General features: G+C 38.1%; 1 protein-coding gene across 9 annotated transcripts in view; it reads right to left on the bottom strand.

Moving 5' to 3' along the window:
• The window catches only part of NAMPT (nicotinamide phosphoribosyltransferase), a 378494-nt gene that overhangs the window by 319128 nt on the left and 42631 nt on the right, over positions 1-16735 (bottom strand). For 8 of the 9 annotated variants that reach the window (XM_055590238.1, XM_055590236.1, XM_055590235.1 and 5 more), the window contains exon 2: positions 377-458. The exons of the other annotated variant lie outside the window; for it this stretch is intronic. The gene's annotated coding sequence lies outside the window, so the exon portion shown is untranslated. The remainder of the gene's footprint in view (positions 1-376; positions 459-16735) is intronic. 9 annotated transcript variants of the gene reach the window in all.

Consider the following 16735-nt stretch of genomic DNA (forward strand, 5'->3'; position numbering starts at 1 on the left):
CACAAGCCTGCACACAGTAGGGGATGGTGATGACTCTGACTATCTCAATGATTAACTACGATTACTTCCTTGTTTCCCTTTAAAAGTTTTCATGGCCAAGCAGAATATTTAGAGATGGTTTTGGGCAGATAATGAGTCCACCATCTCCCCAGATTGCTAGTATTCTGATAAAAGCAACTTCTTTTTCTATCATTTGTGAGTTCAACTTTATAAGTGGCCAATAACAGGACCTGATCCAATAACAGTTCCAATTAAAACATCCAGCAACTCAGGTTGGTCCTTAATTCTTTCTAGGTTGAGAGACATTTCTCAGCTATTTGTCTCATGCCTGCCTTCTCCAGGCCCATTTATCTTAATTCCAAATCAGTAGACCTACCTGTAAAATATTCCGCCCGTGGGAACATGGACTTCTGAATGGGAAGATGTGCTTTCCTTTCTCTAGTTCATTGAAAAGACTCCTGTGGAACAAGAGACAATAATGAATACCTTAGGAAACCTACCCCAGCTCTTCAGATCAGAATTTAGAATGAAGAATCTTAACCTAGGCAACAAATTATGATTGTCAGATATGCAGATGACACCACCCTTATGGCAGAAAGTGAAGAGGAACTAAAAAGCCTCTTGATGAAAGTGAAAGTGGAGAGTGAAAAAGTTGGCTTAAAGCTCAACATTCAGAAAATTAAGATCATGGCATCTGGTCCCATCACTTCATGGGAAATAGATGGGGAAACAGTGGAAACAGTGTCAGACTTTATTTTTGGGGGCTCCAACATCACTGCAGATGGTGACTGCAGCCATGAAATTAAAAGACGCTTACTCCTTGGAAGGAAAGTTATGACCAACCTAGATAGCATATTCAAAAGCAGAGACATTACTTTGCCGACAAAGGTCCATCTAGTCAAGGCTATGGTTTTTCCTGTGGTCATGTATGGATGTGAGAGTTGGACTGTGAAGAAGGCTGAGCGCCAAAGAATTGATGCTTTTGAACTGTGGTGTTGGAGAAGACTCTTGAGAGTCCCTCGGACTGCAAGGAGATCCAACCAGTACATTCTGAAGGAGATCAGCCCTGGGATTTCTTTGGAGGGAATGATGCTAAAGCTGAAACTCCAGTACTTCGGCCACCTCATGCGAAGAGCTGACTCATTGGAAAAGACTCTGATGCTGGGAGGGATTGGGGGCAGGAGGAGAAGGGGATGACAGAGGATGAGATGACTGGATGGCATCACTGACTCGATGGACATGAGTCTGAGTGAACTCCGGGAGTTGGTGATGGACAGGGAGGCCTGGAGTGCAGCAATTCATGGGGTCGCAAAGAGTCGGACATGACTGAGCAACTGAACTGAACTGAACTGAGGGAGGCTTTTAAAAATATAGCTGTTCTGAAGTTCTAGTTCAAGAAAGCAACATAAGATGCTCTTGAACTAACATCCTGCCATGGATGCACAGAATCTACAGTTACATAGGGAATAATTCCTTCGGAAAGAAATCCAGAAACTAGCTGAGTAACTCATATACATCAGGCAAATGAGAAAACACCCATACTTAAATGGCTAGGAGAGACTGACATGCAATCTTGTCATAAACCCAATGCTCAGAACAGTGACATACAATTGGAAGAGAACTCACAACTTCCAACTTCACCTTGAGGAGTAAAGGGTTTGGACCTATTCAACATCTAGCAACTCAAATTTTAAGGCTTGCACCCAAGGGACGGGCTCCAAAACACCTAACTCTGATATTCAGTGGGGATTGCATCCAAAAGACCCACAAGGCTATAGAAAACTGGGTTCCTGAGGATTTACAGTGTTATCCCCCGTCCTCTTCCTCTGTGAACTCAGCACAGAGGCAGCAGACTGAACTAGAAACCCATTTCCCTGAAAGAGATCTATATGCTTATTTTTAAAATCTGCAGTTTGAGGATCAGGCTTCTAATTTAACACAAATCTGGGGGCTGACTACATCTCTCCTGAGGTTGGAAAGCAACACCTTCATGCCACCCCCCAACAAGTCACCAGTATTTCCCTAAAAAATCTTGTGTAAATATCTGGTGCCATGGCCTCTGCAGCTGTCACCCAGGGTACAAAGCCCTTGACTGCCTGGTTCTGGCAGCCAGCAGACCTTATGTTCACTATTACTAGGAACAGCTCTTATCTTGTTATTTCCCTAGGGCTTTGCACACAGGGTGCAGAGATATGTCCATTTCCTAGTATTTCCCTATGAAAGTTGATCTGTATACTTTAAAAGATGCTGCCTGTGGATTTGGCTTCCAAACAGCCAACATCTCATATGCTAGTAAAGTAATGCTCAAAATTCTCAAAGCTAGGCTTCAACAGTACATGAACTGTGAACTTCCAGATGTTCAAGCTGGATTTAGGAAAGGCAGAGGAACCAGATCAAATCACCAACATCTGTTGGATTATTGAAAAAGCAAGAGAGTTCCAGAAAAACATCTATTTCTGCTTTATTGACTATGCCAAAGCCTTTGACTGTGTGGATCACAACAGACTGTAGAAAATTCTGAAAGAGATGGGAATACCAGACCACCTCACCTGCCTCTTGAGAAACCTGTATGCAGGTCAGGAAGCAACAGTTAGAAATGGACATGGAACAACAGACTGGTTCCAAATAGGAAAAGGAGTACATCAAGGCTGTCTATTGTCACCCTGCTTATTTAATTTATACGCAGAGTACATCATGAGAAACTCTGGGCTGGAGGATACACAAGCTGGAATCAAGATTGCCGGGAGAAATATCAATAACCTCAGATATACAGATGACATCACCCATATGGCAGAAAGCGAAGAAAAACTAAAGAGCCTCTTGATGAAAGTGAAAGAGGAGAGTGAAAAAGTTGGCTTAAAGCTCAACATTCAGAAAACTAAGATCATGGCATCTTATCCCATCACTTCATAGCAAATAGATGGGGAAACAGTGGAAACAGTGACAGACTTTATTTTCTTGGGCTCCCAAATCACTGCAGGTGGTGACTGCAGCCATGAAATTAAAAGACACTTGCTCCTTGGAAGAAAAGTTATGACAAACCTAGACAGCATATTAAAAAGCAGAGACATTACTTTGCCAACAAAGGTCCATCTAGTCAAAGCTATGGTTTTTCCAGTAGTCATGTAAGGATGTGAGAGTTGGACTATAAAGAAAGCTGAGTGCTAAAGAAATGATGTTTTTGAATTGTGGTGTTGGAAAAGACTCTTGAGAGTCCCTTGGACTGCAAGGAGATCAAACCAGTCTATCCTAAAGGAAATCAGTCCTGAATATTCATTAGAAGGACTAATGCTGATGCTGAAACTCCAATACTTTGGCCACCTGATCCAAAGAACTAACTCATTGGAAAAGACCCTGACGCTGGGAAAGATTGAAGGCAGGAGGAGAAAGGGACAACATACGATGAGGTGGTTGGATGGCATCACTGACTCAATGGACATGAGTTTGAGTAAACTCTGGGAGTTGGTGATGGACAGGGAGGCCTGGCATGCTGCAGTCCATGGGGTCACAAAGAGTCGGACATGACTGAGCAACTGAACTGACTGACTGAAACTCCTTCCCTTCAGGACAGTAATTGATGATCTTGGCACATCCTCAATTCCTGGGAACCACTTAGAACACAGAACTGCTTGAATAATCATGAAGTTTGAGATCTAAAGCCAGGGTGAATAAGGTTCATTTCCCATAAGAGATGATTCCTTCAAGACTACGAGAGATGAATGTTTTATCTAAAGCACAGAGAACAACAAGAGAGTTAAGAAAAATGAAGAAACAGAGAGATTGTGTTCTAAACAAAACAAAATCAAATTTCAGAAACAGACCTTAATGAAATGGAGATAAGTGACTTAACTGATAAAGAGTTCAAAATAATGGTCATAAAAATGCTTGCCAAAGTCATGAGAATGATGGGTGAACAAAGTAATAATAAAAACAAAAAAAGAAAATATAAGAAACTACCAAACAGAAATCACAGAGCTTAAGAATATAATAATTGGACTAAAAAATTAAAAAAGAAAGCGTTTAGCAACAGAATAGATGAAGCAAATGAAAATGTCAATGAACTGGAAAGCAAGGCAATGGAATTTAAGCAGAGGAGTGTAATTTTTTAAAAAATGAAAAAGGGTGAAGACAGTTTAAGAGACTCACCATAAAGCAGACAAATACTCACATTACAGGGGTCCCAGAAGGAGAATTGAGAGCGAGAAAGAGGCAGAAAGCTTGCTCAAAGAAATAGCAGTTGGAAACGTCCCTAACCTGAGGGAAGGAATAGACATTCATATCCAGGAAGCCCAGGGAGTTTCAAATAAGATGAACCCAAAGAGACCCACAGCAAGACACATTCTAATTAAAATGTGAAAAGTTAAACACATGGAGAGAATATTAAAAGCAGCAAGAGCAAAACAACTTGATATACATAAGGGAACCCCCAGAAGACTATCAGTAGATTTTTCAGAAGATTTGCAGGCCAGAAGGGGCATGATATATTCAAAGTGCTGAAAGGAAAATCCTGCCAAACAAGAATACTCTACCCACCAAAATTGTCCTCCAGAACTAAAGGAGAGATCGTGTTTTCCAGACAAAGAAAAGCAGAAGTTTATTACCACAATACTGGCCTTACAGGAAATGTTAAAGGATTTCCTCAAGCTGAAATAGAAGGGTGAAGAGAAGTAACAGGAAAACACATGAAAGCATAAACATCATCAGTAAAGATAAAATGCAGTTAAATTTAGAATACTCTAATGTTGTAATGGTAGTAGGCAAATGAATTATGAAACTGGTGTGAAGTTTAAAAAGTATTACTTACTATAACTACGTAATTTGCCAAGAATACACAAGATAAAAAGAAATAAATTGTGATGTCAAAAAATAAAAATAAAAAGGGGGGAGGAGAGTAATAATGCAGGGCTTTTGTATTCATTTGAACTTAAGTTGTCTACAACTTAAAATATACTATTACATCTACATTTTAATTAAGCCTCATGGTAAACACAAAGCAAAAACCTCTAATAGACATAAAAAGAAAGGAATTTAAGCATACCACTACAGAATGTCATCAAATCACAAGGGAAGAGAGCAAGAGAAGGAAAAAATGGGGGAGAGAGGACTACAAAACAGCCAGAAAACCATTTTTAAAACCGTAGCAGTAAATCCATACCTTTCAATAATTATTTTAAATGTAATGGAATAAATGCTCCAATTAAAAGGCATAAAGTGTGGAAAATGGGGGGAAAAAACCTAAAGCCCAACTATATATTGCTAACAAGAGCACTCACTTCAACTTTAAGGATATACATAGGCTGCAAGTGAAGAGACAGGAAAAGACATTGCATGCAAATATTAGTAGAAACCAAAAGACAGCAGGAGTAGCTATTCTTAGCCTTTAAGACTGCAGTAAGAGCTAAGAAAGGTAATTATATAATGATAAAGGGGTCAATCTAACAAGATATAACATTTGTAAATATTAATGTACCCAACATAAGCACCTAAATCTATACAGTAAATATTAATAGCCCTAAAGGAAGAAACAGACAGCAGACAGTAATTGTAATAGTAAGGGACTATAATACCCCATTTTCAGTAATGGATAGATCATCCATACAGCAAACCAATAAGCAAACACTGGACTTAAAGCAGATTAGACCAAATAGACTTGAGAGATATTTACAGAACATTTCATCCAAAGGCATTTACAATACTTACTCTTCTGAAGTACACATGGAACATTCTCCAGGAGAGAGCATATATTAGGCCACAGGACAAGTCTCAAATATTTTAAGAGACTTTTAAAACAAGTCAAGCATCATTTCTGACCATTATGGTATGAAACTATAAAGAAATTGTAAGAAAACTGGAAAATTCATAAATACATAGGGATTAAACAACATGCTCCTTAACAACCAATGGGTGAAAAAAAAAAAAATCAGAAAACATTAAAAGCCAAGTGAAAATACAACATACAAAAACATTTGGGATCCAGCAAAAGCAGGTCTAAGAGGGGAGTTCATAGCAACAAATGCCTATCTTAATAAACAAGAGAGATATCAAATAAAGAACCTGTTACAACACAAGGAACCGGGGTTGGGGGAGGGGAACAAATTAGCCAAAATGGCTAAAATTAACAACACTGACAACATCAAATACTGACAAGAACTTAGAGTAACTATACTCATACACTGTTGGTAGGAGTGTAAAATAATACAATTATTTAAGTGCTGTAAGTTTCTCATTGGAAGAAAAGCTATGACAAACCTAGATAGCATATTAAAAATTAGAGACATTACTTTGCCAACAAAGGTCCATGTAGTCAAAGCTATGGTTTTTCTAGTAGTCATGTATTGGTGTGAGAGATGGATCATAAAGAAGGCTGAATGCCAAAGAATTGATGCTTTTAAACTGTGGTGTTGAAGTAGACTCTTGAGAGTATCTTGGACTGCATGATCAGACCAGTCAATCCTAAAGTAAATCAGTCCTGAATATTCAGTGGATGGACTGATGCTGAAGCTGAAGCTCCAATACTTTGGCCACCTGATATAAAGAGCTGACTTATTAGAAAAGATCCTGATGCTGGGAAAGATGGAAGGCAGGAGGAGAAGGGGACAACAGAGGATGAGATGGTTGGATGGCATTATTGACTCAATGGACATGAGTTTGAGCAGGGTCCAGGAGATGGGGAAGGACAGGGAGGCCTGGAGTGCTGCAGTTCATGGGGTGGCAAAGAGTCAAACATAACTGAGTGACTGAACAACAAGAACAAAATTCCTCATACAACTAAACATACACTTCCTCCATTGTTCAATTCTGAGTATTTACCCAAGAGGAAAAAAAACATGTGACCACCAGCACATGAATGGATAAGAAAGCTGTGGTACATATACACAATGGAGTATTACTCAGACATTAAAAAGACTACATTTGAATCAGTTCTAATGAGGTAGATTAAACTGGAGCCGATTATACAGAGTGAAGTAAGCCAGAAAGAAAAACACCAATACAGTATACTAACACATATATATGGAATTTAGAAAGATGGTAACGATAATCCTGTATGCGAGACAGCAAAAGAGACTCAGATGTATATAACAGTCTTTTGGACTCTGTGGAAGAGGGCGAGGGTGGGATGATCTGGGAGAATGGCATTGAAACATGTATAATAACATATGTGAAACGAATTGCCAGTTCAGGTTCGATGCATGATATAGGATGCTCGGGGCTGGTGCAGTGGGATGACCCAGAGGGATGGTAGGGGGAGGGAGGTGGGAGGGGGGTTCAGGATTGGGAACATGTGTATACCCGTGACAGATTCATTTTGATGTATGGCAAAACCAATACAATATTGTAAAGTAATTAGCCTCCAATTTAAATAAATAAATTTAAATTAAAAATAAATAAACATTAAAAAAATAAAATAAAAAGACTTTTGTAAGAATTTTCATAGCAGATTTAGTTTTAAGAGCCTTTAAAGGAAATCTTTTGTTCATCAACTGTGCAATAGTGACAGTCAATACAATGGAATATCCACAATAAAAAGATTGTTTAGTTACTAAGTTGTGTCTGACTCTTTGAGACCCCATGAACTTCAGCATGCCAGACTTCTCTGTACTTCACTATCTCCCAGAGTTTGCTTAAACTCATGTCCATTGAATCTGTGATGCCCTCTTCTCCTACTGCCCTCATTCTTTCCCAGCATCAGGGTCTTTTCCAATGAGTTGGCTTTTCGCATCAGGTGGTCAAATTATTGGAGCTTCAGTTTCAACATCAGTCCTTCCAAGGAATATTCATGGCTGATTTCCTTTAGAATTAACTGGTTTGATCTCCTTGTTGTCCAAGAGACTCTCAAGAGTCTTCTCCAGCATCATAGTTTGGAAGCATTAATTCTTCAGTGCTCAGCTTTCTTTATGGTCCAACTCTTGAATTCTTACATGACTCCTGGAAAAACCATAGCTTTGACTACACAAACCTTTGTCAGCAAAGTGATGTCTCTGCTTTTGAATATACAGTCTAGTTTTCTCATAGAAAAGCTATGACAAAACAGTAAAAAGGAATGAACTACTAATACTACACTCAATCAAAAACAAAACAAAAAAATCTGAGTGTATGAAGTCTTATGTTAAAATGATCTTGGTAAGTAACTATTTATATGAAGATTTAGAACAGGTAAAACTAACATATGGTACAGAAAAGAAAAATCAGAACATTGGTTGGGAAGGGGCCATGAGAGGTGATGTTAATATTTCATTTATTTTTTCATAAGATTCATAAAAAATTTTTTTGAAGTCGAGTTGGTTTAAATTGTTGTGTTACTATCAGGTGTACATCAAAGCGATTCAGTTATATTCTTTCGAATTTGTTTTCCATTATAGTTTATTATAAAATATTGCATATAGTTTCCTGTGCTATATAGTAAGACCTTGTTGGTTATTTATTTATATCTAGTAATCCCAAACCCCTAATTTATCCCTCCCCTCACTTTCCCCTGTGGTAACCATAAGTTTGTTTCCTATGTCTGTGGGTCTGCTTCTGTTTTGTAATGAAGTTCATTTATATCATTTCTTTTAAATATAGCATAAAAGTTTTATCACATATAAGTGATATCATATGATATATTATGTATTAGTGATATCATATGATACCTGTCTTTCTGATTCACTTCACTGAGCATGATAATCTCTAACCCATCCATGTTACTACAAGGGCTGACTCAAATATATATACTCACACACACAACACCACATTTTCTTTATCCAGTCATCTGTTGATGGACATTTGTTTCCATGGCTTGGCTATTTTGAATGAATACCAATGTAAAATTCTGAACAAAATATTAACAAACTGAATCCAATTAACACAAAAAGATCATATATCATAATCAAGTTGTATTCATCCCAGGTTCACAAGGATGGTTTAACATATGCAAACATTCTATATATTGATTGGCTTTAGGGTTATACATCTATACGCATTTGCTAAAATTCAGCAAATGTACATTTTAAATTTGTGCGTTTTCTTGTTTGTAAATTTTACCTTAAAATTTAAATTGTTAACAAACAATAAATCCTACTTTATGATGCTCATACTGAAGTATTTCGGGAGAAGTATACTAATGTCTGCAACTTACTTTGAAATGCATACAAAAAAATAAGATGGCTTGATGGACAGATAGAGATGTATACAGAAGTAGTATCTGGTAAAGAAAGTATGATAAAATATTAAGGAGAGCAGAATAATGGCCTACCAGACATGCACACATCCTAATTACAACATCTGTGAATAATAAAGCTTCAGGTAGATGGCTGATCATCTGATCTTGTTATAATGAGACACTCCTGGAATGCAGGTTAGCCATATATAATCACAAGGTTAGTACAAGTGGAAGAGAGACGCAGAAGAGAAGAGTCAGAGGCAGATGTAATTATGGAAGAAGGGTTGGAGGGATGCCAGTTCCTGGCTTTGAAGCTGGAGGAAGGAGGGCATGAGCCAAGGAATGCAGGCTGACTTTAAACTTTCAAATATAAAAGATACAATTAAACGGAAACTAACAAACCAAGGAAACAATTTTTAATTTTTTAAAACAAATGTCTAATATTCTTTTTGCTAAACTGAAGTATAGTTGATGTACATTATAAATAATAAGTTACAGATGTACAATATGGTGATTCACAATTTTTAAAGGTTATTCTCCATTTAGAGTTCTTATAAAATATTTCCTGTATTTCCTGTGTTGTACAATATATCCTTATAGTTTATTTTATATATAACAGTTTATATCTCTTAATTCCCTGTCCGTATATTGCCCCTCCCCTTCCCCTTGGTAATCGTTTGTTCTCTGTATCTATGACTCTCATTTGTTATATTCACTAGCTTGTGTTTTTTAGATTCCATATGTAAGTAACATAATACACTGTTTTTCTCTGTGACTTATTTCATTCAGCATGGTATCCTCTAAGTCCATCTATGTTGTTGTAAATGGCAAATTCTCATTTGTTTTTTATGGCTGGGTAGTATTTCATTGACCCACTCCAGTGTTCTTGCCTGGAGAATCCCAGGGATGGGGGAGCCTGGTGGGCTGCCATCTCTGGGGTTGCACAGAGTCGGACACGAATGAAGCAACTTAGCAGCAGTAGCAGCAGCAGTATTTCATTGTATATGTATCTTTATCCGTTCCTCTGTTGATAGACATTTAAGCTGCTTCTACTAGAGCTCATTTCAGTTCAGTTCAGTTCAGTCCAGTCAATCAGTCGTTTCTGACTCTTTGCGACCCCATGAACCACAGCAGGCCATGCCTCCCTGTCCATCACCAACTCCCAGAGTTCACCCAAACCCATGTCCATTGAGTCAGTGATGCCATCCAACCATCACATCGTCTGTCATCCCCTACTCCTCCTGCCCTCAATCTTTCCCAGCATTAGGGTCTTTTCAAATGAGTCAGCTCTTCGCATCAGGTGCCCAAAGTACTGGAGTCTCAGCTTCAACATCAGTCCTTCCAATGAACACCCAGGACTGATCTCCTTTAGGATGGACTGGTTGGATCTCCTTGCAGTCCAAGGGACTCTCAAGAGTCTTCTCCAACACCACAGTTCAAAATAATCAATTCTTCTGCATTCAGCTTTCTTTATAGTCCAACTCTCACATCCATACATGACTACTGGAAAAACCATAGCCTTGACGAAATGGACCTTTATTGGCAAAGTAATGTCTCTGCTTTTTAATATGCTATCTAGGTTGGTCATAACTTTCCTTCCAAGGAGTAAGCATTCTTTAATTTCATGGCTGCAATCACCATCTGCAGTGATTTTGGAGCTCCCAAAAATAAAGTCAGCCACTGTTTCCCCATCTACTTGCCATAAAGTGATGGGACTGGATGCAATGATTTTAGTTTTCTGAATGTTGAGCTTTAAGCCAACTTTTTCACTCTCCTCTTTCACTTTCATCAAGAGGCTCTTTAGTTCTTCTTCACTTTCTGTCATAAGGGTGGTGTCATCTGCATAGCTGAGGTTATTGATATTTCTCCTGGCAATCTTGATTCCAGCTTGTGCTTCTTCCAGTCCAGCATTTCTCATGATGTACTCTGCATATAAGTTAAATAAGCAGGGTGACAATAGACAGGCTTGATGTACTCCTTTTCCTATTTGGGACCAGTCTGTTGTTCCATGTCCATTTCTAACTGTTGCTTCCTGATCTGCATACCGATTTCTCAAGAGGCAGGTCAGGTGGTCTGGTCTTCCCATCTCTTTCAGAATTTTCCACAGTTTATTGTGATCCACACAGTCAAAGGCTTTGGCATAGTCGATAAAGCAGAAATAGATGCTTTTCTGGAACTCCTTTGCTTTTTTAATGATCCAATGGATGTTGGCAATTTGATCTCTGGTTCCTCTGCCTTTTCTAAAACCAGCTTGAACATCTGGAAGTTCATGGATCACATATTGCTGAAGCCTGGCTTGGAGAATTTTGAGCATTACTTTACTAGTGTGTGAGATGAGTGCAATTGTGCAGTAGTTTGAGCATTCTTTGGCATTACCTTTATTTGGGATTGGAATGAAAACTGACCTTTTCGAATCCTGTGGCCACTGCTGAGTTTTCCAAATTTGCTGGCATTTTGAGTGCAGCACTTTCACAGCATCATCTTCCAGGATTTGAAATAGCTCAACTGGAATGCCATCACCTCCACTAGCTTTGTTCGTAGTGATGCTTTCTAAGGCCCACTTGACTTCACATTCCAGGATGTCTGGCTCTAGGTCAGTGCTCACACCATCATGATTATCTGGGTCATGAAGATTTTTTTTGTACAGTTCTTCTGTGTATTCTTGCCATCTCTTAATATCTTCCGCTTCTGTTAGGTCCATACCATTTCTGTCCTTTATTGAGCCCCTCTTTGCATGAAATGTTCCCTTGGTATCTCTAATTTTCTTGAAGAGATCTCTAGTCTTTCTCATTCTATTGTTTTCCTCTATTTCTTTGCATTGATCACTGAGGAAGGCTTTTTTATCTCTCCTTGCTATTCTTTGGAACTCTGCATTCAAATAGATATATCTTTCCTTTTCTCCTTTGCTTTTAGCTTCTCTTCTTTCACAGCTATTTGTAAGGCCTCCTTAGACAGCCATTTTGCTTTTTTGCATTTCTTTTTCTTGGGGATGGTCTTGATCCCTGTCTCCTGTACAATGCCACAAACCTCCGTCCATAGTTCATCAGGCACTCTATCAGAGCTAGTCCCTTAAATATATTTCTCACTTCCACTGTATAATCATAACGGATTTGATTTAGGTCATACCTGAATGGTCTAGTGGTTTTCCCTACTTTCTTCAATTTAAGTCTGACTTTGGCAATAAGGAGTTCATGATCTGAGCCACAGTCAGCTCCTGGTCTTGTTTCTGCTGACTGTATACAGCTTCTCCATCTTTGGCAACCAAGAATATAATCAATCTGATTTTGGTGTTGGCCATCTTGTGATATCATATGTAGAGTCTTCTCTTGTGTTGTTGGAAGAGGGTGTTTACTATGACCAATGCGTTCTCTTGGCAAAACTCTATTAGCCTTTGCCCTGCTTCATTCTGTATTCCAAGGCCAAATTTGCCTGTTACTCCAGGTATCTCTTGACTTCCTACTTTTGCATTCCAGTCCCCTATAATGAAAAGGACATCTTTTTTGGGTGTTAGTTCTAGAATCTCTTGTAGATCTTCATAGAACCATTCAACTTCAGCTTCTTCAGCATTACTGGTCGGGGCACAGACTTGGATTACTGTGATATTGAATGGTTTGCCTTGGAAATGAACAGAGATTATTCTGTCTCTTTTGAGATTGCATCCAAGTACTACATTTTGGACTCTTTTGTTGACTATGATGGCTACTCCATTTCTACTAAGGGATTCCTGCCCACAGTAGTAGATATAATGGTCATCTGAGTTAAATTCAGCCATTCCAGTCCACCTTAGTTCACTGATTCCTAGAATGTCGATGTTCACTCTTGCCATCTCCTGTTTGACGACTTCCAATCTGCCTTGATTCATGGACCTGACATTCCAGGTTCCTATGCAATATTGCTCTTTACAGCATAGGACCTTGCCTCTGTCACCAGTCACATCCACAACTGGGTATTGTTTTTGCTTTGGCTCCATCCCTTCATTCTGTCTGGAGTTATTTCTCCACTGATCTCCAGTAGCATATTGGGCACCTACCTACCTGGGGAGTTCATCTTTCAGTGTCCTATCTTTTTTCCTTTTCATACTTTTCATGGGGTACTCAAGGCAAGAATACTGAGGTGGTTTGCCTTTCCATTCTCCAGTGGACCACATTCTGTCAAAATGATACCTAGTGAAGCTTAAAAATTTTTGCACAGCAAAGTAAACCATTGACTAAACAAAGAGACAATCTACTGAGTGGGATAAGATATTTGCAAATGATACAACTGATAAGAGGTTAATATCCAAAATGTATAAACTGCTCACACAACATCAAAAAAAAAATCAGATTAAAAACTGGACAGAAGACCCTGAATAGACAGTTTTCCAAAAGGAAAATGCAGATGGCTAACAGGCACATAAAAAGATGCTCAACATCACTAATCAGCAAAATTAAAATCAAAACCACAGTAAGATACTACCTCACACCATTCAGAATGGCTATCATCAAAGAGAACAAAAACAGCAAATAATAGTGAGGAAGTAAGAGAAAAGGGAAACCTTATACACTGTTGGCAAAGAATATAAGTTTGTGCCACAACCGTGGAAGACAGTATGGAGCTTTCTCAAAAGTCTAATTATTTTTAATGTGTTTTTTAAAATTTCAAATCACTTTGGAGAAAAAAACCCCTAATACCAAAAAAAAAAAATACAAATATGCAAAAATCTTGTGAACAAAATATTTTCCTCTTACCAGTATTCAAATATATGCAAATTTAAGTGACAATTAAATGAAGTCTTGACAAATGTTGAGTTTTATAATGCAGTGTGTTGGTAAAGACACAGTGAGGCATATCCTCATGTATTCTTGATGGCAGTGAAAAAATATTCCGACTTTCTGAAGTATAACTCCTTAATATTAAGTGTGTTAAACATGTTCATACTCTATGAACTGAATATTCAACCTTCAGAGATTATTTTACAGGGGACATGTGGAGGAAAAGATTTTAAGTATACTTATTGAAGCAGTTTGTAATTCAAAACACTGCAAACAATCTAAACATTTAACAACAGAAGTATGATTAAATTATATTTTATACAGAAAATAAAAAATTATGCAACCATTAACAGTAAAAAGTTTTAACATTTAAGGACAGAAAATGATACTGCTGGGTAAAGAGCAGAATATAGAATTGTATACAAGGTACTTCCATTTTTGTTTAAAACTATTTATACATAATGTACGTTTGAAAGGCCAGACACCTAATTGTAAGTTGTGGTTATCTCTGGGTGGTAGGAGTCAAAGTTTCTTTTTACTTGCTTTTTAATGGTTTTTGTGATATTACAACACAAGAGTGTAAGCCCCTGGAGTTTAGGAGCTATGCCTTGCTCACCGTTGATTATCTTCAGCTTCTTACACTGTCATAAGGAAGCAAGACCAATAAACCTCTATGGACTTAAAGATTGAATTGTTTTCTCTCTATTGCCAAGTTTTATGTAATCAAAACTATTATAAAAATTCTATTTTGATGCAAGTATCTTCTCATTTTAAGGGGAAAAAAAACCAGTAAGACAAAACACAGCTAGATTTGTCAGTAAAAATTTAGTACAATTGGCCCAGTATCATGTCTTTTAACTTACATTTTTAAGAAGTGTTTGATGACCACTGGAAAATGTTCATTATATAATGTTTAGGAAATGAAATTGTACATGTAGTGTGATCTTTTTATGTGGGAAAAAACTCATCGAGTTAAGACTTAAAATATAAGAACATTAACAGTAGTTGTTTCTGGATGTTGGAATTTTTAAACTTATTTTCTTCCTCCTTTATCCTTTACCTCCTTTCAGAATTTCCCAGTGTTAAGAATATATTATTCACATAATCATAAAATGTTTAACTTTTCATTTTTAGGGAGGATGTATATGTAGGGAAGGAGGGACAACAAATTATCTAAGTTGAAAGAGTAACACATCATCAAACACAGAACTTAATGGTTGGACAAAATATTTAAAATCAGAAATACATGCCAATGCTTCTGTGTGTGATTATATTAAGGACTGGGGGGAGGGAGAGAGAATGAATTGGAAGATCAGAAGTTCAGGGCTTCTTCCCTTAACTGCATCACACTTCTACAAGTCATCACACATCAATGGTCTAGGTCACTCCAACTGAAACTAGGAAAGAACATCTGAGAAAAGCTCATCGTCCACAGGCAGCACCTCTACCAAGAGGAGGCAGTGTGCAGGCTGGGGAAGTGCTAACTAGTCCCTGTCAGCCTGTTGGGTTCTATCCTATTACCAAGTGTCCTGAGAGAGTTCTCTACCCTACTACAGCATCCTGGGTCATACCTGGTCTAAGGCAGTGCAGAGAACCCAGTGTGGCTCTCTATTAGGGCAGCAGCGCCTTTATTTTTCCTCTCAGATGGGGCCAGCATTTGTGGGGGAGGGGGGGGAAGGAAAATATAGGTTTTATGATGGTTCTTCATTTTTACAATGAATTTCTTTTTTTTTTTTTTCTGTAAATAAGTATAAGCCAGCAGTAGTCCCTATAGTAGTACTTGCTGTGTCTACTTAAAATATCCTCTTTTAAAGGTTCACCATAGATTGACTGAATTAAAGAAAAGAAAAAAAAAGATGTGAGGTCAGCGATCACACAACTTCTATAGACAGATCTCATAAAGTTAGGAACAAGCCATTTAAGTTGAAAATCCATTATATGAGAAGCATTAAGGTACTTTCTGTCTTTAATCTTCTTAGATTATATAAAAATCCTGGCTTCAGACCAGAACTGGAAAGTGCTTATATGCTAGTGGAGCCTGGAACTTATTGCAAGTAAATTGCATCACTCTCTTTCTTAAATGTCCAAACGGTGAGTGCAGCATCTCCTGAGACTCACAAACACTCAGTCTACAGAGACAACTCAATTCGAAAGGCCTTCCAGATGTTGGGTCCAACTAATACCCTCTTTTCACTGTTTAGTAAGATTATAGTTTGGATCTAATTTGAATACTTGCCAGACCATTTCCACCAGAGCTCTTAAACCCACCTCCCCCCAGGTCCTTTGAGGCTTGTAATGGGATTCACCACAATTGGACTCAAAGAGTTAGTGCCCTGCATTCCCTAGGGAGAAGCAGGACATCCCCACTAAGTGAACAGAGAGCCAAGAGTTTGAAAGCAGCTTACTTCAGGCTCAAAGAAATTTCTAAAAAGAGCAGAGTCTAGCTCAGGGATGTACCCAGTGAAGTTCCCAGAAGCAAGACTCTAGAATAAAAAGGAGAAATCTGGTATAGAAAGAATAAGACCTCACATTGAGATGGCATAACCTTGAACTCAGAGCAGACTGGGGAGACCCAGGCACAAAGAGACAGGGTCAGTGGCATCCAAGAAGTGGTGGACTTTACATGTCAAATGGGATCAAGAGCTCTAGGGTGAAAGGAGTTGCATGTGTGTGGTAAGCATGTCACATCCAGCAAGTGATCATTGTTTTGGGTACATGTATGAAATAATTAAGCTTGATAAACTAAGTTTAATTAAGCTATAATCTAGGCTTTTGATTTTCCAGCAGTGTGTATGGCTCAAGAGATGTAGGTTTTATCTGTTTAGAAGAACTCTTTAAAACCAAT

This window comes from Bubalus kerabau, chromosome 8 (assembly GCF_029407905.1).
Source record: "Bubalus kerabau isolate K-KA32 ecotype Philippines breed swamp buffalo chromosome 8, PCC_UOA_SB_1v2, whole genome shotgun sequence".
Classification (NCBI taxonomy): Eukaryota; Metazoa; Chordata; class Mammalia; order Artiodactyla; family Bovidae; genus Bubalus; species Bubalus kerabau.